This window comes from Macaca thibetana, chromosome 19, assembly GCF_024542745.1.
Source record: "Macaca thibetana thibetana isolate TM-01 chromosome 19, ASM2454274v1, whole genome shotgun sequence".
Taxonomy (NCBI): Eukaryota; Metazoa; Chordata; class Mammalia; order Primates; family Cercopithecidae; genus Macaca; species Macaca thibetana.
Genome location: NC_065596.1, coordinates 10884631 through 10908560, shown reverse-complemented (window position 1 = coordinate 10908560; position 23930 = coordinate 10884631). Strand labels below are relative to the sequence as shown.

At 48.1% G+C, this 23930-nt stretch overlaps 2 protein-coding genes across 34 annotated transcripts in view; both read left to right on the top strand.

The window, feature by feature from the left end:
* Window positions 1–23930, top strand: part of C19H19orf53 (chromosome 19 C19orf53 homolog) — a 542027-nt gene that overhangs the window by 359720 nt on the left and 158377 nt on the right. Inside the window, exon 1 of one of the 33 annotated variants that reach the window (XM_050770958.1) lies at window positions 17707–17711. The exons of 31 other annotated variants lie outside the window; for them this stretch is intronic. The gene's annotated coding sequence lies outside the window, so the exon portion shown is untranslated. Of the gene's footprint in view, window positions 1–17706; window positions 17712–20172; window positions 20177–23930 lie in introns of those variants that run through there. One more of the 33 variants, XM_050770948.1, reaches the window with a different exon arrangement.
* Window positions 1–23930, top strand: part of YJU2B (YJU2 splicing factor homolog B) — a 595535-nt gene that overhangs the window by 428912 nt on the left and 142693 nt on the right. The gene's annotated exons all lie outside the window — the stretch shown is intronic.

Here is a 23930-nt window from a genome sequence, read left to right as displayed (position 1 = left end):
AAGGAAATCTGAATGTGGACCGGAAATCAGATATAAAAATCATGATTAATGTTGTCAGTGTGATATTACTAAGATGTGTCTGTATGCTTTAGAGATGTAGTCTGAAGTTTGCAAAAAATCACATAAGGTCAGGGATTTACTTTTAAATATCTCAGAAAGAGGATATGGATTTATGATGTGAAGTCTGGCACAACCCTGATCATTATTAAATTTTGATGGATAAGAAAGTTTCACTGAGCTCTTCTTCCTACTTTTAGCATATTGGAACGTTTTCAGAATACAACGCTCTTACAGAACATGGTATTCAAAAAGCAAAGGCAAACTTCTAAAACATAAGGGCAAAAGCATGTTGTACTATTAAATCAAACTATTAAAGCCATTTGGAAAGATGATATATCTCATTGAGCTCTCATCCTTTTCACATTTTTATTTTTGTGTATATTTTATGTGCATATAACACATTTAGCAAAATAAATTATATATAAATAAAAATGCATGCACTGTGGCTATTCATTTCAGCTATGAGTGTGCTGAAAAATTGTTTTGCTAGTTGGGGTAGGAGTTCAGAAATTTGGACATCATGGCTATAAGGACACTTTGGGCCAGGCATGGTGACTCATGCCTGTAATCCCAGCAATTTGGGAAGCCAAGGCAAGAGGGTCGCTTGAGCCCACGAGTTTGAGACCAACCTAGGCAACATAGCAAGATCCCATCTTTACCAAAAAAAAATTATTTAATTTGCTGGGCATGGTGTGGTGCATGCACCTAGTCCCAGCTACTTGCAAGGCTGAGGTGGGAGGATCGTTTGAACCCAGGAGGCAGAGGTTGCAGTGAGCCGTGATAGGGCCACTGCACTCCAGCCTGGGTGACAGAGCAAGACCCTGCCTCCAAAATTAATTAATTAGTTAAAATTTGTAAAAATGAAAATAAATTAAAGAAACTTTTGGCCGGGCGCGGTGGCTCACGCCTGCAATCCTAGCACTTTGGGAGGCCGAGACGGGCGGATCACGAGGTCAGGAGATCGAGACCGTCCTGGCTAACACGGTGAAACCCTGTCTCTACTAAAAATACAAAAAAAAACAAAACAAAACAAAACAAAAAACTAGCCGGGCAAGGTGGCGGGCGCCTGTAGTCCCAGTTGCTCGGGAGGCTGAGGCAGGAGAATGGCGTGAACCCGGGGGGCAGAGCTTGCAGTGAGCCCAGATCGCACCACTGCACTCCAGCCTGGGAGACAGAGCGAGACTCCATCTCAAAAAAGAAAAAAAAAAGAAACTTTTATGGGTTCTAGAAACCAAGGCAGACGTTAAAGGGAATGGGTGCATTTCCTGGTTATTTATGGAATGATGGATGGGTGGATGGACAGATTGGTATATAAGATGATAGGTGGGTGGATGGACAGAAGAATGAATGGAAGAATGGATGGATGAATGGGTGAATGGAAGAATGGGTGAGTTGGTGGGTGGGTTGAGTGGATGGATAGATGTGTGGACAGGTGGGTGAATGGGAAAATGGTTGGATCGCTGGAAAATGGATGGATGGGAGAAAGAATAGGGAGACGGATGAATGGATTGATGGGTAGAAAGATGGATGCGAGATGGATGGATGGATGGATGGATGCATGTACAATTAGAAGTTTAAATGGGTGGGTGGTGGGTGGGTGAGTGGACGGATGAGTGGATGGAGGGGAAGGAAAGTTAAGAGGAACCCAGTTTTGTGGCGGGTGGCGGGGAAGTCACAACATGCCTTCCTAAACGATGCTCAAACATACCAGTAGATGTCAGACTAACCTCAGGAAATCACCTCGGGGCCAAGCTTGCAACACTTTGAGCCCCATCCTGAAACTCTTTGATTCAAAATGAGCAATGGCTCATTTTAATAAAACAGTTTGCATTGCACCCTGTATTTACACACCCCCTCACCAGCACCCTCCCAACCCAAATGGCATTTGTAACCCCACTTCCCCTCCTGCAAATGGAAAAATGGGGCCAGGGCGTCTGTCTGGTGAAGTGTGCTTCCCACACGGTCAGGTCTGGAGCATCAAGAGGGTAAGAGAGTAAATTTTGGGGTCCCCTAAATTGATTAGTGTCCATATCAGCCTCAGCTCCAAACAAAATAATATTTATATTCTCATCCCACACTCCTGATGTCTGCTCAGGAATCCACCCTAGGCCTGTGCCTTTGCCAAAAAAAAAAAAAAAAAAACACTCTTGAGGAAAAGGAAAGGAAAGGGGAAGGGGAGAGGGAAAGAGAAAAGGAGAGAGGGAAGGGAAGGGAAGGAAAGGAAGGAAAGGGAAGGAAGGGACCCTGTCTCAAAAGGAAAGAAAGAAAAGAGGAAGGAAGGAAGGAAGGAAGGAAGGAAGGAAGGAAGGAAGGAAGGAAGGAAGGAAGGAAGGAAGGAAAAAAAAAAGAAAGAAAGGAAGAAAGAAGAAAGAAAGAAAGAAAGGAAGGAAGGAAGGAAAGAAAGAAAGAAAGAAAAAGAAAGAAGAAAGAAAGAAAAGAAGGAAGGAAGGAGAGACCTTGTCAAAAAGGAAGGAAGGAGGAAAAAAGGAAGGAAGGAGAAAAGGAAGGAAGGAGGAGAGAGAGAGAAGAAAAACCCTGTCTTAAAAGGAAAGAAAAGAGAGAAAGGAGAGAGGGAGGGAAAGAAAGAGGAAGGAAGGAAGGAAGGAAGGAAGGAAGGAAGGAAGGAAGGAAGGAAGGAAGGAAGGAAGGAAGGGAGGGAGGGACGGACGGACGGAGGGACGGAGGGAAGGAGGGAGGAGAAAAAACCCACTAGCTCCCCCACTGTGTGGAAAAACGATGCATAGGGGCTGGCCTGAGACTGAACCTTCACACAAACCACCTTCAACCCTCCAACAGCCAAGACCCCAAGTTCTTAGGAGCTGCCCGGCAACAGCTCAGGAAAGCCGTTCATCCAACATTGCCCAGCAGCAACTACACGACGGAGCCAGTTCCACCCCCACTGTCTCCCACCAGAAGACCCACTGCTGGGGTCACTGACAAAGAAAAAGGGGAACCCAGGACCAGACTCAACTGACGCCACCGCGTACTCCCAGCCCTATCCAGGTCCCGCTCTGCCTTCACACACTTCTGTCTCCAGCCCTTAAACCCTCAGATTTCAACTCAACACTGGAAGTAGAAATGGGATTCCCACTTTTTCCCCAGAAAGCAGCATTTCTCAGCCATCTCAACAGAAACATTTGCTGGCTGAGTGCGGTGGCTTACGCCTGTAATTCTAGCACTTTGGGAGGCCAAGGCGGGTGGATCACTTGGGGTTAGGAGTTTGAGAACAGCCTGACCAATATGGTGAAACACCGTCTTCACTAAAAATACAAAAATTAGCTGGGCGTGGTGGCGTGTGCCTGTGGTCCCAGCTACTTGGGAGGCTGAGGCAGGAGGATCTCTTCAACCCAGGAGGCAGAGGTTGCGGTGAGCCAAGATCAGGCCACTGCACTCCAGCCTGCGTGATAGAGCAAGATTCCATCAAAAAAAAAAAAAAGAAAGAAAGAAAAAAAGAAAGAGAGAGAGAGAGAGGGAGGGAGGGAGGGAGGGAGGGAGGGAGGGAGGGAGGGAGGGAGGGAGGGAGGGAGGGAGGAAGGAAGGAAGGAAGGAAGGAAGGAAGGAAGGAAGGAAGGAAGGAAGGAAGGAAGGAAGGAAGGAAGGAAGGAAGGAATATTTGCCAACCTATCAGAGCGGACACTCACAATCCTGGGAGCTGGGTCCTGGCTGCCACATCCATGGTTAATCTCTTTGTTGCCCCAGGGTGAGGCAGCTCAGGGATCTGCAGAGCCGGATGGGGGTGCCCAGGGGGCTTAAGGCAACCATTATTGATCAATTAGCAGGGAAGGATTTTGAGATTTCAGAAGCCAGCACAGCCTTATCAATGTGTTCCATCTGCATGAATTTGCTCCCCAAAAAGCCTGCCAAAAACATCCTAACCCCTAAGGGATCCCCAGTACAGCCGCACGCCCCGGCCACCCCGCCCCAACACCACCACCCGGGCATACTCACTCCCATTCTTTCCTCCTGGCCTGGGGGGTGCTGTGGATTTTGTGGGCCTGGTGGGCCAAGATGACATCTCGGTGATCCACCACGCCACCCCGCCGCCTCAGAGGGGGCCCCTCGAAGCAGATGCTGAGCCGGGGAGGCCGAGTGTCCTGCAGGGCGCTGGGCGTGCCCCGAGCTGCGGCTGTGCAGGGCGTCATAGTAACTGGGGCGCGAGAGCATGGAGTCGGGGACCCCGGAAGACTTCAACATCCATGGGCCTCGCTCAGAAATCCCAGGGTCTTCTCCCTCCAGCACAGTGAGGGGGAAACTAGAGGAAGAAAGAGGAGAGAGAGAGGGCCAGCGTGAGGGAGAGGCAGGCAGAGCTCACGGAGGGCAAAGAGAAGGGAACTTAGAAGACAAGAGAGGCCACACCACCCTCCTTCGCAGAAAGTCAAAATACACACCAGCCCCGGCTGGCCGGGATTTAGTAGTTCCTTGGCAACTCAGGGCCCAGAAAGCCAGTTCTTAGGAGCTGCCCGGCAACAGATGTGCCCCATGGAGCAAAAGACTACGAGGCTGTGCCGCGGACACTCCCTCCACCTCCCAGGTGCCGGCCACAGAGGGCGGGATGCTGGATTTGTCAGCATCTCTACGTCCCCTTCTGCAAAATGAGCCACCATGAGCCTGGGGGTTCGCTCGCCCTCAGTCCCTGGGTCCTGCGAGCTCTGGAAAGCTGAAAGGGTGAGTTCAAGAGGCAGTTTTAAATGCACATGGGAGGCCGGGTGCAGTGGCTCAGGCCTGTAATCCTAGCACTTTGGGAGGCAGAGACGGGCGGATCACCTGAGGTCAGGGGTTTGAGACCAGCCTGGCCAACATGGTGAAACCCTGTCTATAAAAAATACAAAAATTAGCCGAGTGTGATGGCCCATGCCTGTAATCCGCATGCCTGTAATCCCAGCTGCTTGGGAGGCTGAGGCAGGAGAATTGCTTGAACACAGGAGGTGGAGGTTGCAGTGAGCCATGGTCTTACCACTGCACTCCAGCCTGGGTGACAGTGAGACTCTGTCTCTAAAAATAAATAAATAAATAAATAAATAAATCCACATGGGAGTGGCCACCTGTCCAGCCACACTGCTTCTCACCAGGTTCTCTGTTTCTTTTAACTTCATTTTTATTTTTTTTAGAGATGGGATCTTGCTACATTGCCCAGGCTGGTCTGGAACTGCTGGACTCTAGTGATCCTCCTGCCTTGGCCTCCCTCCTGAGTAGCTGGGATGACAGGTGCACACCACCACACCAGGTTACAGCTGTTTGTTTGTTTGTTTGTTTGTTTGTTTGAGATGGAGTCTTACTCTGTTGCCCAGGCTGGAGTGATGGCGTGGTCTTGTCTCACTGCAACCTCTGCCTCCCAGGTTCAAGTGATTCTCCTGAGTAGCTGGGACTACAGGTGTCTGCCACCACACCCAGCTAAATTTTCAATTTTTAGTAGAGACAGGGTTTCACCATGTTTCATGTTTCACCATGTTGGCCAGGCTGGTCTCGAACTCCTGGTCTCGAGTGATCCGCCCGCCTCTGCCTCCCAAAGTGCTGGGATTACAGGCATGAGCCACCGTGCCCGGCCAACAGCTGGTTTTTGAAAAGAGAAAAGAGACAGGGTTTCCTACACTCACACATTTATCAGTGGACACTCAACACACCAAAGGACCTTGTAGCCCCAGGATCTTTATCTCCAATCACTTAATCATTCAACAAACTCTGAGCGACCACCCAATTTGTGCCTGGCCCTGTGCTAGATCCTGGGGACGCAACCATGAATAAGACTGGCATATGTCCCCACCCTCATGGACAAGACATTCTAGGAGGGAGACAGACAAGGAACAAAATAAGTGGGTACATTATATAGAGATTAGGAGTTGAAAAGTGATGGGAAGGGTCGCCAGGCACGGAGACTTATGCCTGTAATCCCAGCACTTTGGGAGGCTGAGGCCGGAGGATCACGAGGTCAGGAGATCGAGACCATCCTGACTAACATGGCGAAACCCCATCTCTACTAAAAATACAAAAAATAGCCGGGCATGGTGGCGGGCGCCTGTAGTCCCAGCTACTTGGGAGGCTGAGGCAGGAGAATGGCGTGAACCCGGGAGGCGGAGCTTGCAGTGAGCCGAGATAGCGCCACCACACTCCAGCTTGGGGGACAGAGCAAGACTCCATCTCAAAACAAAAAAGAAAAGAAAAGAAAAGTGCTGGGAAGGGCCAAAAGACCAGGTGTGGTGGCTCATGCCTGTAATCCTAGCACTTTGGCAGGCAGATTTTCTGAGCCTAAGAGTTTGAGACCAGCCTGGGCAACGTAGCAGAACCCGATCTCTACTAAAAATACAAAAATTAGCCAGGCATGGTGGCACATGACTGTAGTTCCAGCTACTTGGGAGGCTGAGGTGGGAGGAACACTTGACCCTGGGAGGCAGAGGTTGCAGTGAGTCAAGATTGTGCCACTGCACACTAGCCTGGGTGACAAAGCCAGACCATGTCTCAAAAAAAACAAGTTTTTAAATTGACAAATAAAAATTGTATATACACACACACACACACACACACATACATATATATGTATTTTTTTTTTTTTGAGATGAAGTTTCACTCTTGTTGCCCAGGCTGGAGTGCAGTGGCACGATCTCAGCTCACTGCAACCTCCACCTCTTAGTTTCAAGCAATTCTCCTGCCTCAGCCTCCCGAGTACCTGGGATTACAAAATTGTATATATTTATGATGTCCAACATGATGTTCTCAAACACGTATGCATTGTGGAATGGCTAACTTGAGCTAATTAACATATGCATTACCTCACACACTTACTGAGGTCTTTTTGTGGCTAATCTCTTCTTATAAGAACACCAGTAATATTGAATTAGCGCCACTCACCTGACCTCCTTTTACCTTAATTACCTTTGTAAAGGTCCTGTCTCCATATACAGCCACATTCTAAGATACTGGAGTTTAGACTTCAACATACGAATTTGGGAAGACACCACTGAGTCCTTAACAAAGAGGGGTAAGGTGTGTAGGCTGGGTGCAGTAGCTCATGCCTGTAAACCCAGCACTTGGGAGGCCAAGGCAGGAGGATCACTTGAGGCCAGGAGTTCAAGACCAGCCTGGGCAACGTAATAAGACCCTGTCTCTACAAATAATTTTTTAAAAATTAGCCAGGCATGGTGGCACGTGTCTGTAGTCCCAGCTACTCAGGAGGCTGAGGCAGGAGGATTGTCTGAGCCTGAGATGTTGAAATTGCAGTGAGCCGTGATCGTCCCACTGAACTCCTATCTGAGCAATGAAGTGAGACCCTGTGTCAAAAGAAGAAGAAGAAGAAGAAGAAGAAGAAGAAGAAGAAGAAGAGGAGGAGAAGAAGAAGAAGAGGAAGAAGAAGAAGAAGGGTTGGGTAGACTGGTTACTTTATTTTTTTATTTTATTTATTTATTTATTTTTTTTTTTTTTTTTTTTGAGACGGAGTCTCGCTCTGTCGCCCAGGCTGGAGTGCAGTGGCTGGATCTCAGCTCACTGCAAGCTCCGCCTCCCGGGTTTACGCCATTCTCCTGCCTCAGCCTCCCGAGTAGCTGGGACTACAGGCGCCCGCCACCTTGCCCTGCTAATTTTTTGTATTTTTTTGGTAGAGACGGGGTTTCACCGTGTTAGCCAGGATGATCTCGATCTCCTGACCTCGTGATCCGCCCGTCTCGGCCTCCCAAAGTGCTGGGATTACAAGCTTGAGCCACCGCGCCCGGCCCTGGTTACTTTATTAAATAGGGACGCAGAGACAGCCTCACTGAGGAGGTGACATCTGAGAGAGGCCTGAGGGAGGAGGGGAGCCACGTGGGTATCTGAGGGAAGAGCTTTCCAGGCCGAAGGAACAGCACGTGCAAGGGTCTTGAGACAGGACTGTGTGTCTCAAGGAACAACGAGGCCCGTGTGGCTGTGGGTGACGTGGTCCATGGCTTTTGGAATCCACACCTCACCCAAAAGCATATTTCCAGTCCCATAGTGATGTTTCCCACCTGAGTCAGCCCCTGCGACTAGCCTCTCAGTATCTGTCCAAGAAAAGCGTACCTATTCGGAGGCTGGCATGAATGAAATAGAATTAGGCCACGCCCAGTGGCTCACGCCTGCAATCACAACAGTTTGGGTGGCCGAGGGCGGAGGATTACTTCAGCCCAGAAGTTTGAGACCAGCCTGAGCAATATAGTAAGACCCTGTCTCTAAAAACAGAAACAAAAAAATGAAAAAAAAAATTTTTTTTTAAACTAGCCAGGTGGCATGTACCTGTAGTCCTAGACACTCAAACGGCACAGATGGGAGGATACCTTGAACCCAGGAGTTCAAGGCCGCAGTGAACTATGATTGCACCACTGCATTCCAGCCTGGGCTACAGATAGGCTACCTTGTTAGAAAGAAAGAGAAAGAAGGAAGGAAGGGGAGAGAGAGAAGAGAAGAGAAGATAAAAGAAAAGAAAAGAAAAGAGAAAGAGAAAAAAGAAAGAAAGGGAGAGAAAGAAGGGAGGACAGAAAGAAAAGAGAGAGAAAGAGGACAGAAAGAAAGAGAGAAAGAGAAGGAAAGAGGCCAGGCACAGTGGCTCATGCCTGTAATCCCAGAACTTTGGGAGGTCGAGGCAGGAGGATCACTTGAGGTCAGGAGTTCAAGACCAGCCTGGCCAAAATGGTGAAACCCCGTCTCTGCTAAAAATACAAAAATTAGCCAGGCATGGTGGCGGGCACCTGTAATCCCAGCTACTCGGGAGGCTGAGGCAGGAGAATCACTTGAACCCAGGAGGCAGAGGTTGCAGTGAGCCAAGATCACACCATTGCACTCCAGCCCTGGGTGACAGACTGAGACTCCATCAAGAAGAAAGGAAGAAAGGAAGGAAGGAAGGAAGGAAGGAAGGAAGGAAGGAAGGAAGGAAGGAAGGAAGGAAGGCAGGCAGGCAGGCAGGCAGGCAGGCAGGAAGGCAGGCAGGTAGACAGGCAGGAGGGCAGGAAGGCAGGAAAAGAGAGAGGGAGGGAGAGAGAGAGAAAGAGAAAGAAAGAAAGAAAGAGAGAAAGAAAGAGGAAGGGGAAGGGGAAGGGGAAGGGAAGGGAGACCCTGTCTCAAAAGGAGAGAAAGAAAGAAAGAAAGAAAGAAAGAAAGAAAGAAAGAAAGAAAGAAAGAAAGAAAGAAAGAAAGAAAGAAAGAAAGAAAGAAAGAAAGAAGGAAGAAAGAAGGAAGGAGGAAGGAAGGAAGGAAGGAAGGAAGGAAGGAAAGAGAAAGAAGGAAAGAAAGAAAGAAAGAAAGAAAGAAAGAAAGAAAGAAAGAAAGAAAGAAAGAACCTGTCAAAGAGGAAGGAAGGAGGGAGAAAGAAGAGAAAGAGAAGAGAGAAAGAAATGAGAGAGAAAAAAGAAAAGAGGGGAGAGAAAGAAGAGAAAGAGAAAGACAGGAGAGAGAATGAGAAAAACAAAGAAAAGAGAGAAAGAGAAAGAAAAGAAAGGAGTGAGAAGGAGAAAAAGAAAAGGAAAAGAAAGAAAGTGAAAGAAAAGAGGGGAGAGGAAGAAGAGAGAGAAAGAGAAAAAGAAAGAAAAGAGAGAAAGGAGAGAGAGGAAGAGAAAGAAAGAGAGAAAGAAGAGAAAGACAGATAAGAGAAAAAGAAAGAAGAAAGAAAAGAGAAAAAGGATGAAAGGAGAGAGAAAGAAAAGAAAAGAAAGGAGGAATAAAAGAGAAGAGAGAGAAAGAAAGTAGAGAGAAAAAGGAAAAAGAAACAAAGAAAACAAATTAAGAAGCTCAACCCCATGCAGAAACATTTCGTAAGTCACTCCAACACCCACAGGTATAAGTAGGTGGTGCACAGGATGAGGCTGCCCCCAGATTGCAAAGAACCAGCTGAAGGAAGGAAGGAGGGAAGAATGATCTCCATTCCATTTCCTCTCACCCTGCTTTAAGCATGCAAAGAAACGAGAACTCTCCCAGCCTCTCCTAAGCAGATCAACTCAGTATCAGCTTAACAAATGCAGGTACTTTCTGGTTTCTTTCCAAATCCCATAATTAATGGAGTTTAATAGATCTATCCTTCATGACGTCTTTAAGCTTCAATTTACTCCTGTGAAACCTCACTCTTAATTGCCCACGATTGTGCATCTGTAAAGTCTTTTGTTGTTTTGCCAAATACTTTCCCATTGCACTGAAAAAGAAATCTGCTTTCCTTTTATAACCACTTTTGCACGGATGCCATTTTTCTTCCCATTTCACAGAAATAAAACTGAAAACTGATTCAAGAGTGCTCCAGGTACAAGGGTTTATTTCACCCCTCCCCCAAAATATTCTTACTGCACATATAAATTTTTCTTTTTCTTTTTCTTTTTTTTTTTTTTTTAAGAGGCAGGGTCTTGCTCTGTCGCCCAGGTGGGAGCACAGTGGCGCCCTCATAACTCACAGCACCCTTGAATTCCTGGGCTCAAGTGATCTTCCCAAGCAGCTGGGACCACAGGCCCGTGCCACCACAGCAGGCTAATTTTTTTAATTTTTAAATTTTTCATAGAGACGGGATCTCCCAGCTGGTCTCAAGCTCCTGACCTCAAATGAGCCTCCTGTCTCGGTCTTCCAAAGCTGTGGGATGGTAAGTGTAAGCCACCGCGCCCGGCCACATCAATATTAAAGAAAGAAAGAATCGGCTGGGCTCGGTGGCTCAGGCCTGTTATCCAGCACTCTGGGAGGCCAAGGCGGGCGGATCACTTGAGGTCAGCAATCTGATACCAGTCTGACCAACATGGTGAAACCCCAGCTCTACTAAAAATACAAAGATTAGCCGGGTGTGGTGGTGCACATCTCTAGTTCCAGCTACGCGGGAGGCTGAGTCAGGAGAATCGCTTGAACCTGGGAGGTGGAGGTTGCGGTGAGCGGAGATTGCGCCACTGCACTTCAGCCTGGGCGACAGAGTAGGACTCCTTCTCAGAAAAAAGAGAAAGAATCCAGTTTACAGGTTGGGTGGGCTGTGTAGTACCCACACATTAACTAAAATCCCAGAAACTGGACACAGTGTAAGCACTTTGGTGGCAAAGATTCTGAACAAGCCAGGCTCTGTGGCTCTCACCTGTGGTCCCAGCTACTCAGGAGGCTGAGACGGGAGAATCAGCCCAGGAGGTCAAGGCTGCAGTGAGCAATGATCACGCTACTGAACTCCAGCCTGGGTGACAGAATGAGGCCCCATCTCTGAAGATTAATTAATTAATTAATTAAGTTCTGAAAGAAGAAGGAGTGTTTCTACCTGGGAAGGTAGGAAGAGAAGCAGGAAGTCAAAACCTAAGGCGCATATCCCAGGTGACATCTTTGGAGACGTGCACGTGCTTATCCCACAGCCTGACATGGGATGCTCAATTTCCCCGTCTCCCCCATCTCATTAGAGGCCCCCAAATTCACCCTGATACCCAAGCCAGAAATTGAGTTGTCAATCATGGTTCCTGCTTCCCTTAACTCCGGGCATCAAATCCATCCGCAGGTACCATCGACTCACTTCCAAAATATATCCTGAGAGCTGGGCGTGGGGGCTATGCCTATAATCTCAACACTCTGGGAGCCTAAGGCAGGAGCATCTTTTAAGCCCAGGAGTTCAAGACCAGCCTGAACAACATAGCGAGACTCTGTGCAAAAAAAAAAAAAATTAATTAGCGAAGCGTGGTGGCACGCAACGGCAATGGTAATCCCAGCTACTCAGAAGGCTGAGGTAGGAGGATCACCCGAACTCAGGAAGTTGAGGCTGCAGTGAGCTATTAACAAGCCACTGCACTGCAGCCTGGACGACAAAGTGAAACCCTGTCTCAAAAATAAAAATAAGCCAGGCATGGAGGCTCATGCCTGTAATCCCAGCACTTTGGGAGGCCAAGGCAAGAGGATCACCTGAGGTCAGGAGTTCGAGACCAGCCTGGACTACATGGTGAAACCCCGTCTCTACTAAAAATACAAAACTTAGCCAGGCATGATGCTGGGCACCATAATTTCAGCTACTTGGGAGGCTGAGGCAGGAGAATCACTTTCACCCGTGAGGAGGAGTTTGCAGTGAGCCAAGATTGCATCATTGCACTCCAGCCTGGGTGACAGAGCGAGACTCTGTCTCAAAAAAAAAAAAAAGTGAAAATAAAAACAAGGCTGAGCGCAGTGGCTCACCCCTGTAATCCCAGCACTTTGGAAGGCCGAGGTGGGCGGATCACCTGAGGTCAAGGGTTCAACACCAGCCTGGCCAACATGGTGGAACCCCGTCTCTACTAAAAACACAAAACTTAGCCGGGCATGGTGGCACGTGCCTGTAACCCCAGCAAGAGGCTGAGACAGAAGAGTTGCTTAAATCCAAGAGGCAGAGGTTGCAGTGAGCCGAGATCGTGCCACTACACTCCAGCCTGAGCAACAGAGACTCTATCTCAAAAAATAATAACAACAATATATAAAAATAAAAATAAAAAATGTCAATCAGCACATTTGCTTTTGCTGGAACACAAGCGGCATCCTCCCAGGCTGCCCCATCCCTGTAACTTTGTCCCCTCCCCTTCTCCCTGTTACCCTTTTAGCCCCAGAATCACTGTCCTCCTCCCTGTTTCTGGGCTGTGCCAAGCTCATTCCGCCTTCGCACCTGCTGTTCCCTCTTCCTGGAATGCTTTTCCGCTAGTCTCAGACAGGCCAGCTTCCTGTCTTCATGCAAGGCCGTGATCAGATGCCGGCTTGCAGAAACATCCGCCCAAAGCACCACCGCCAGCAAGTGCTCTCATCACACTCGCCTGTGAGGTCTTCCTTATGGTGTTTGTTGCTCCCTGAGACCAGTACATACATGCGGGCTTCTATAACATCCACCTCCCTGATAGGATCTCAGCTGAATTTGAACAAGGATCTTGGCCTGCCTCATTTGCCATTGAGTCCCCAGTACCTTCACTATTTCTTGCCTGAATGAATGAATAATTTTAGGAATGAGTCTACCCAGGAAAATGTCATTAAGCCCCTTCCAAATCACCACCAGCAGTCTGGGACTTTTCAATTTTATGTATTTATTTTTAATTTTATTATTATTATTATTATTATTATTATTATTGAGACAGAGTCTCACTCTGTCGCCCAGGCTGCAGTGCAGTGGCGTGATCTCAGCTCACTGCAACCTCTGCCTCCTGGGTTCAAGCGATTCTCCTGCCTCAGCCTCCTGAGTAGCTGGGATACAGGCGCCCACCACCATGCCCAGCTAATTTTTGTATTTTTAGTAGAGATGGGGCTTCACCATGTTGGCCAGACTGGTCTCGATCTCCTGACCTCAGGTGATCCTCCCGCCTCGGCCTGCCAAAGTGTTGGGATTACAGGCGTGAGCCACCGTGCCCAGCCATTTTATTATTATTTTTGAGATAGGGTCTCTGCCACCCAGGCTAGAGTGCAGAGGCATGATCCTACCTCACTGTAGCCTAGAACTCCTGAAATCAATCGATCATCCTACCTCAGCCTCTCGAGTAGCTGGGACCACAGGTGCACACCACTATGCCTAGCTAATTATTTTATTTTATTTTTTGAGAAAAGGGGTCTCACTATATTGTCCAGGCTGATTTCTAACTCTTGGCCTCAAATGGTCCTCCCGCCTCAGCCTCCCAGTGTGCTGGGATTACAGGCATGAGCCACCGTGCCCAGCCTGGGATGTTTTTCTAAGTAGGGAAGGGATAAAGTATGCCAGGAAATAAGGCATATTCTGGTCCCACCTCTTCACACAACAATGAACTGTTGGGTTCCAGGAAAATTGCCTAAGCCTCTGAATCTCCGTTTTCTTCTCCACAATGTGGGGATCATGGCAAGTACTTCAAAGAGCCGTTGTCGTGAAGGGTTATTAGGCTCCGCCATGAGAAGTCAGTGCAATGAGCACAGCGCTGGGCCACGGAAAGGGCTAGGTCCACACCTGGTCTAGTGTTAACCTGGGGCAGGTGGGCAGAGCGGGGCATCTGCAGGAAAGGGGGTCAGCCGCTCCAGCTACACCACCAAGGATGCTTTGCAGAGCGCTCGTGAGCGGTTCCAACGGAGCCCCAGCTGTCCTTTGTGTACACACGAGAAACAAACACATTTCCAGCCAGCGGTCGCTCCCTCCCCAGCTGGGTGCCTGCGCCTGGCACCTGTGGGGACCCCATGACCAAATGTGCTGTTCTCTCTCTCTCTCTCTCTCTGTTTGCCTAACCTCAGCACGGAGGAAGTGGCAAAGTGCACGGGCATGGCTTCATCGAGAATCAGCCGGGTTCCACCAACAGACAGCGCCAAAGAGAAGACAATGGAAAAAGTAAATAGAAGAAAATAAACAACCCGAAGCCTGAGGCCACAGAAGGCCTCATTGTTGATGGAATAACAATCATAGCAGCTGTCCGCTATGCCAGGTATCGGTGGTACCCACTACTTTCCCACACCTGAAATGGGGGTTGACCCCACCGTCGGCAAGCCTGGACTGGCCTGAATTGCCATGGCAACCGGATGGTAGCTGGAGATGCTCCCGATTCACACAGCCTGGTCCAGGAGCTCTAGGGGAAGAGACAGAGAAGGAAGGACCACAGGGAAGTCTGGGGGTGCTTTCTGTCACCCTCCCATGTGGACAGAAACATTTACATGGCTGTGGCAGTCACCAGGCTTCACCACTCACAAACGAAAGAAGTGGTCACAACTGGTAAAAACGAGTAAAAGATACAGCACTTAATTTTTGAAAAGTAAAGGAAAAACATTCTCTGAAACTTTGCAGGTTCATCATACATATTGGAAAAGCACGTGATGCTGGAGCCAGGCATTGTGGCGTGCGCCTGTAGTCCTAGCTACCCAGGAGGCTGAGGCCAGAGGACCACTTGAACCCAGGAGATCAAGGCTGCAGTGAGCTATGATTGCACCACTGCACTCTTGCTGGGATGACAGAGTGAGACCCTGACTCAAAAAAAAAAAAAAAAAAGGAAGGGGAAAGATGCTCCTTGGAAGGGGATGGGAGCTCAGGAAGCCCCAATATGTCCTTTATCTAAGGAATTCAACATAGAGCCAGGCAGGGGCTGGACTGTAACCTTACAAGCTCTCCTTTTATTCTCTGGAATGGGAAAATGTCTTTTTCCTCCCATCTTGGAGGAAAATTTAAAAACTAAAAATGAGAGGCCAAGGTGGGAGAATCACTTGAGCCGGGGAAGTTGAGGCTGCAGTGAGCTATGATCGCACCACTGCACTCCAGCCTGGCATACAGAGCGAGGCCCTGTTTCTTAAAAGAAAGTCCAAGAGATGGACTCGAACCGCTATTGCTGGCTCTGAGATGAAGGAGGCCACGAGCCGGGGAATGCAGGCCGCCCCTGGAAGCTGAGAATGACCCCTGCTGACAGCCAGCAAGGAAACAGGACTCCAGTCCTACACAGCATGAAACTGGATTCTGCCAACAACTTAAATGAACAACAAAACAGGACTGGGTACAGTGGCTCACGCCTGTAATCCCAACACTTTGGGAGGCCGAGGTGGGCGGATCACGAGGTCAGGAGATCGAGACCATCCTGGCTAACACGGTGAAACCCCGTCTCTATTAAAAATACAAAAAATTAGCCGTGGTGGCGGGCGCCTGTAGTCCCAGCTACTCGGCAGGCTGAGGCAGGAGAATGGTGTGAACCTGGGAGGCAGAGCTTGCAGTGAGCCGAGATTGTGCCACTGCACTCCAGCCTGGGTGACAGAGTGCGACTCCATCAAAAGAAAAAGAAAAAGAAAAAGAAAACAAGATTCTTCCCTAGAGCCTCTGGAAGGAAGCACAGCCAAGCAACACTTTGATTTCAGTCCAGCCAGGCCTGTTGGATTTCTGACCTACAGAAACTGTGAGATATTAAGTGAGTGGTTTGTTTTGTTTTGTTTTGTTTTTTGTTTTGTTTTGTTTTGTTTGAGATGGAGTCTCACTCTGTCGTCTAGGCTGGAGTGCAGTGGTACGATCATGGCTCACTGCAACCTCCACTTCCTGGGTTCAAGCGATTCTCATGCCTCAGCCTCCGGAGTAGCTGGAAGTACAGGCACCTGCCACCATGCCTGGTTAATTCTGATATTTTTAGTAGAGACAGGGTTTCACCATGTTGGCCAGGCCGGTCTTGAACTCCTGACGTCAGCTGATTCGCCCACCTTGGCCTCCCAAAGTGCTGGGATTACAGGTGTGAGCCACCGCCCCCGGCCCACTGAGTGTGGTTAAGGCATTTATTTTGTGGTAATTTGGAATGGCAGCAATAGAAAAATTAATAGGCAGTTACATGTAGAATAATTTTTTACAAACATGGAATTTGTGAGATTATATATGTGTATATACATACATACATATATATTAAAAGTCTACAACTTTTTTATACTTAGTAATAGATAACATTCCAAATCAGCTCCTATAGGAATGTTTCTTACCAACATTCCATATCAGTTCCTATAGTTTATTTTTATGTTGCTGTTTTTTGAGATGGGGTCTTGCTATGTCACCCAGGCTGGGGTACAGTGGCACGATCATAGCTCACTGCAGCCTCAACCTCCTAAGCTCAAGCAATCCTACTGCCTCAGCCTCCCGAGTGGCTGAGATTACAGGCACACACCACCATACCCAGTTTCCGATAGTATTTTTCAATGACTCCATCAAATGTATCTGGTCTGGATCTCTGGGTCTTTCTGATTTCTTGCTATTCCCAAGAATGTTGCAGCCAATGTCCTGCATTGTAGACCTTCAGGTTCTGCTACAAGTATGTCTGTAGAATAAATCCCCAGAGGTGGAGTTGCCCTGTCAAAGAGTGTAAGGCTGGGCGAGGTGGCTCACACCTGTAATCCCAGCACTTCGGGGGGTTTGCATTCGAGTGGAATATACACAGGTGTGGAGTCCTGGTTGAGAGCACAGAAGTGTTCCTTTAAAAGCAGCTTAAATACTTTGGGAGGCTGAGGCAGGCAGATCACTTGGGGTCAGGAGTTCAAGACCAGCCTGGCCATCAGGGTGAAACTCCGTCTCTACTAAAAATACAAAATACAAAAATTAGCCAGGTGTGGTGGCAGGCACCTATAATCCCAGCTACTCGAGAGGCCGAAGCACGAGAATCGCTTGAGCCTAGGAGGCAGAGATTACAGTGAGCCGAGACTGCGCCCCTGCATTGCAGCCTGGGCAACAGAACAAGACTGTCTAAAGAAAATTTTTTAATAAATAAAAAAGAAAAGCAGCTTAAAAACACATCTATGTTTGAAATCACATCTCCTCCCCTCCTCTCTCTTGTTCTCTCTCTCTCTCTCTGGCCTTGATCCTCTCTCTTCCACTTGTCATTTGACCCTGCCTTTCTCTGTGTGCTAAAAGCTCCACCAATTAAACATCTTAATCCAGCCCTGGACAAAACCAGGGTTGCTAAGACCCAGGGAAATGGCCTCCCCTCCCAAGTTCTAGGCCACAGAGTGTGAAAATCAGCAGACCGTGGATTCTAACGGCTCCTAAGGAGGCGCCGGGATGAAGATCATCTAAATGTCATTTGTAATCAACCTTCAGATGCATTTGTCACCTTCCGGATGATGTTTTATTTGGCTGAGAGTAAAAGCGATTTCCAGGCCCTGAACAAACACTCTCCATGGTAGGGAGCCAGGTGTGGAGCAACTGATAAGGATCTTCCTAGAATTGAAAACTCAGAACCAGGAAACAACCCAAATGTGCATTGACAGCGGGATGGATAAACAAAAACATGTGGTGCGGCCGGGTGTGGGGGCTCACGCCTGCAATCCCAGCACGTTGGGAGGCCAAGGGGGGTGGATCACCTGAGGTCAGGAGTTTGAGACCAGCCTAGCCAACATGGAGAAACCCCATCTCTACTAAAAACACAAAAATTAGCCAGGCGTGGTGGTGCACACCTATAATCCTAGCTACTCGGGAGGCCAAGGCAGGAGAATCGCTTGAACCCGGGAGGCGGAGGTTGCAGTGAGCCAAGATCGCACCATTGCACTCCAGCCTGGGGGACAAAAGCGAGACTTCATCTCAAAAAAAAAAAAAAAAAATGATGTGGGTGGTGCATGATCACTTGAGGTCAGAAGTTCGAGACCAATCTGGCCAATGTGTGAAACCCCATCTCTACTAAAAACACAAAAATTAGCCGGGCATGGTGGCACATGCCTGTAATCTCAGCTACTCAGGAGGCTGAGCCAGGAGAATCGCTTGAACCTGGGAGGTGGAGGTTGCAGTGAGCCAAGATCGTGCCATTGCACTCCAGCCTGGGTGACAGAGCGAGACTCTGTCTCAAAAAAAAAAAAAAAGAATAAGTGAATACAGGTATCAATAAGTGGTTATAGGCACCAATAATTGAATATAAATACCAATAAGTAGATATAGGCATCAATAAGTGGGTATTAGCACCGGTAAGTGAATATAGGCATGAATCAATAGATGTAGGCACGGCCAGGTGCGGTGACTTATACCTGTAATCCCAGCACTTTAGGAGGCTGAGGCAGGCGGATTGCTTGAGCTCAGGAGTTTGAGACCAGCTCGGGCAATATGGTGGAACTCCATCTCTACTAAAAATGCAAACAAAAAAAATTAGCCAGGTATGGTGACACACACCTGTAGTCCCAGCTACTTAGGAGGCTGAGGCAGGAGAATCACTTGAACCCAGGAGGTGGAGGTTGCAGTGAGCAGGGATCACACCACTGCACTGCAACCTGGGTGATACAGCAAGACTGTGTCTCAAAAAAAAAAAAAAAAAAAAAAAAGATGTAAGCCCCAATAAGTAGATATAGACACCAATAAATGGATATAGGCACCAATAAATGGACATAGGCACCAATAAGTAGATGTAGACACCAATAAGTAGGCATAAGCATCAATAAGTAGCTACAGACATCAATAAGTGGATATAGGCATCAGTAAATAGATACAGGCATCAATAAGTAGATATAGGCATCAATAAGTGGTTAGAGACATCAGTAAGTAGCTACAGGCACCAATAAGAGGATATAAATATCAATAAATGGATATAGGCACCAATACATGGATACAGGAACCAATAAGTAGACATAGGTACCAATAAATAGATATAGGCCTTAATAAATAAGCATAGGCACCAGTAACTAGATATAGGCATGAATAAGTGGATACAGGCCTCAATAAATAGGCATAAGCATCAATAAGTAGTCACAGGCACCAATAAGTAGATATAGACATCAATAAGTGAATATAGGCATCAATAAGTGGATATAGGCACCAATAAGTAGATATAGACATCAATAAGTGGATATAGGCATCAACAAGTGAATATAGGCATCAATAAGTGGATATAGGCATCAATACATGGATATAGGCATCAACAAGTGAATATGGGCATCAATAAGTAGATACAGGCATCAATAAGTGGATATAGGCATCAATAAGTAGATAGAGGCCTCAATAAATAGACATAGGCACCAGTAACTAGATATAGGCATGAATAAGTGGATATAGGGCTCAATAAGTAGGCATAAGCATCAATAAGTAGCCGCAGGCACCAATAAGTAGATATAGGCATCAATAAGCAGACGTAGCATCAGTAACTGAATATAGGCACCAATAGGTGGGTATAGGTATCAATAAGTAGCTACAGGCCCAATAAGAGGATATAGACATCAATAGATGGATATAGCCGCCAATAAGTGGATATAGGCATCAATAGGTAGATATAGGCATCAATAAATGGATATAGGCACCAACAAGTAGAGATAGCATCAATAGTTAGATACAAGGGTTTTTATGCTCATTCTGGCTACATCCCAGAGCTTCCCCATCTCGCACAGGGTGGAACCCCTCCCGCCCCAACTTTGCATAGACAAGCAACCAGCAAGATGAAAGAAAAAGTAAAGCTGGGGCCAAGGAGAGCTCTCATCACTTGGGGCAAAACTCCAGAACTGCCCCACATACATGAGAACAGAGCTAAATAAAATGCCAGGCCAGATGGCCAAGGTTGAACGGAAGCTGAGACCAGCAAGCCAGCATAGCCCCGAGTGTGGCTGGAAGTGTTCATTCCCTGGTGAGAATAAACCATGTCACAGCTGGTCTCGTGTTCCACCCACTTTCTTCTTCACCAGCTGGACGGTGTGATCACGGTGCGGTGAGACAAACACGTACCCTCCCACTGAGATGAACAGATCGCCCAGGATTGCTGGATGGTTGCGCAGCCCCAGGACACTGAGTGAGGTTGCAGGACGGGGGAAGGAGGGGAGGAGATCCCCGGGGGTGCAGGCTGTTGGGCTGAATCTCAGGCTGAATTCTTCCTCCCAACTTCACTTCGTGGCTCTGTTGTCCTCCCCATCACTCATGCATCCATTCGTCATTCATTCATTCATCTGGCAATATTTATTGAGCACCTACTGTATGCCAGGCACTGCTCTCAACACTGGGGACTAAGGCATGAATAACAGAGACAAAAGTCCCTCCTGGAGCTGGCGTTCTAATGAAGGAGATGGATAAGAAAGAGGAAAAACTCATGAAATAGACAGAACGTCAGACAGAGAAAAGAAAATGGTAGAGGAGGAGGGGGAAGGGGAAGCTGACTGTCATTTAGGTAAAGTGGCCAGAATGGCCTCACTGAGAAAGAAACATTTAGTAAAGACCTGAAGGGAGGTGAGGATGAGGGAGGATGCAGGAGGGTGTCTGTGGGAAGAGCATTCCACGGCAGAGGAAAAGGCCTCTGCAAAGGCACTGTGGCTGACCGTGTGACTGATGTGTTCAAGGGACGGTGCAGAGGCCAGTGTGGCTGGAGCACAGTGAGTGAGGGGGCAGGAGGTGAGGGCAGGGAGGTGAGGGGCACAGATGGTGCAGGGTCTTGTGGGCCATAGGGAGAACTCTGGCTTTTGCTCTGCGGGAGGTGGGAGCCATGGAAGGCTCTAAGGAGATGAGGGATGTGGCCTGACTCAGGTATTCACGGGAGCCCTCTGGAGGTCACATTTGCAAGAAACCCCAAATGCAGTGGAATCGATCACCCCAGATATTGTGGGGTTCCTTCCTTCTCTCTTTCCTTCACTTCCACATTCTACTCATCATCAGAGCTGGTGATGTCCTCTTGTCCTTCCCCTCCCATTTGCTGTAGGCCACACTCATCCCTCCCTGAATCTTGTCTCCTCCAGTTCATCATAAACAATCAGCTCATCCATTAGCCAGTCAGTCCCCTAAAGACTCCCCACAGCCAGTTGAATAAAGCGTGAGTCCTCGCCAGGCGTGGTGGCTCACGCCTGTAATTCCAGCACTCTGGGAGGCCAAGGCAGGTGGATCGTTTGAGGTCAAGAGTTCGAGACCAGCCTGACCAACATGGTGAAACCCCATCTCTACTAAAAATACAAAATTAGCTGGGTGTGGTGGTGGACGCCTGTAATCCCAGCTACTTGGGAGGCAGAGGCAGGAGAATCGCTTGAACCCGGGAGGCGGAGGTTGCGGTGAGCCAAGATCGCACCATTGCACTCTAGCCTGGGCGACAAGAGCGAAACTTCATCTCAAAAAAAAAAAAAAAAAAAAAAAAAAGCAAGCAAACAAACAAAAAGTCAACAACAACAACATAAAAGCAATCAGCTCATCCATCAGTCAATCCCGTAAAGACTCTCTCCACAGCCAGCTGAATAAAGTGTGAGTCCTTTCACCAGCCCCGTATATGTGCCACGATGTGGCCCCAGAATTCCTTCCACTCTCACTTCCCACTACATGAAGCTGATGCTCTGAGACAATCCGGACCACAGCCCTGACTTTCACCACCCTGAATACCCTTCCCTCTCCCCATCCCAACGTCCAGCTCAAAAGACATTTCTGCTTCACAAGCCTCTTCTAGAAAATCCTACCAGTGCCCACACTTCCTGTCTGCCCATGGCTCCCTGCCCCTAGCACCTGCTGCTCCCGACCCGCGGTTCCTCTGGCTGCAAGAGTGAGGACCATCTGCAGGGGACAGACAGGTCACAGGTGCTACCCCTGGAATATTCCTCAACCAATGGTTGCTGCCAGGAGTTGGTAGAGAAATATCCCCGTCTTTGCAACCAGCCTGCTTGCGCTCGGATTCGGGATCAGTCACCTCCTGCTGTGTGACCTTGGGTAAATCACTTCACCTCTCTGGGCCAGTTTCCTCATCTGTAAAATGGGGACAATAAAAGCACATCCTTCACAGTGTCATTGTGAGGATGAAATAATTAATTCTCTGCAGCATGTCCAGGACAGTGTCCCACACATGTAAGCCCCAATATGAGCGTTTGCTATTGTTATTACTGTGTTTACGATGATAGTTTCATTCTCTGTTGAATCCTCTAAGCCTAGCACAGTGCCTGGCCAACAGTAAGAACTCAATAAATAATTGCTGAAAGGCAGATTGCCAGGTGCAGTGGCTCACCTCTGTAATGCCAGCAATTTGGGAGGCTCAGGCGAGAGGATTGTTTGAGGCCAGGAGTTTAAGACCAGCCTGGGCGACATAGGGAGACCCCTCTATCTCAACAAAAATATAATAATAAATTAGCCAGGTGCAGTGGTGCACACCTGTAGTCTCAGCTACGAGGAGGACTGAAGTAGAAGGTTCACTTGAGCCCTGGAAGTTGAGGCTGCAGTGAGCTATGATCAAGCCATTGCATTCCAACCTAGGTGACAGAGCAAAACAAAGAAAAGAGAGAGACACAGAGAGAGAGAAGGAAGGAGGGAAGAAAAAAGATGGAAGAAAGAGAGAGAGGAAGGAAGGTGGGAAGGAAGGAAGGAAGGGAGGGAGGGAGGGAGGGAGGGAGGAAAGAAAGGGAAAGAGAAAAAGGAAGGAAGGAAGGAAGGAAGGAAGGAAGGAAGGAAGGAAGGAAGGAAGGAAGGAAGGAAGGAAGGAAGGAAGGAAGGAAGGAAGGAAGGAAGGGAGGGAGGGAGGGAGGGAGGGAGGGAGGAAGGAAGGGAAAGAAAGGGAGAGAGAGAAAAAGAAAGAGAGGGAGGGAGGGAGGGAGGGAGGGAAGAAAGGAGGGAAAAGGGAGAGAGGGAGGGAAGGAAGGAAGGAAAAGGGAGAGAAGGAAGGAAGGAAAGAAGAAGGAAAAGGGAGAGAGGGAAGGAAGGAAGGAAGGGAGGGAGGGAGGGAGGGAAGTAGGGAGGGAGGAAGGGAAAGAAGAAAGAAAGAAAGAGAGAGAGAGAAGGAAGGAAGAAAGGAAAGAAAGAAAGAAAGAAGGAAAGAAAGAAAAAAAAAGAGAGAAAGAGAGAGGGAGGGAGGAAAGGAAGGAAGGAAGGAAAAGGGAGAGAGGGACAGAAGGAAGGAAAAGGGAGAGAAGGAAGGAAGGAAGGAAGAAGGAAAAGGGAGAGAAGGAGGGAAGGAAGGAAGGAAGAAGGAAAAGGGAGAGAAAGAAGGAAGGAAGAAGGAAAAGGGAGAGAGGGAAGGTAGGAAGGAAGGAAGGAAAAGGGAGAGAGGGAGGGAAGGAAGGAAGGAAGGAAGGAAGGAAGGAAAAGGGAGAGAAAGAAGGAAGGAAGAAGGAAAAGGGAGAGAGGGAAGGAAGGAAGGAAAAGGGAGAGAAGGAAGGAAGGAAGAAGGAAAAGGGAGAGAGGGAAGGAAGGAAGGAAGGAAAGAAGGAAGGAAGGAAGGAAGGAAGGAAGGAAGGAAGGAAGGAAGGAAGGAAGGAAGGAAGGAAGGAAGGAAGGAAGGTGGGTGGATCAATTATTCCTCTTGTCCAAGCAGGGCAAAACCAGTGGCATCAGGTCAATACTGAAACTGAACCAAATACCTGGACACTTAACACCATGTGTTATCCCCTGTCCGTCCTCTCTCTCTCTCTCTCTCTCTCTCTCTCTCTCTCTCTCTCTCTCTGTCTCTCTCACAAACTTGCTTGACTTCATCAGCACTGGAGAGCTAAAAGGAAACAGTACAGAGTACCAGGAAAAAAATAAAACTTCTCCCACGGGGACTGTATTTCTCTAATGTATCTCCCACAAACTAAACCATGCATCTGTTCTCTTAAGTCATTCTTGGGCAGGAGTG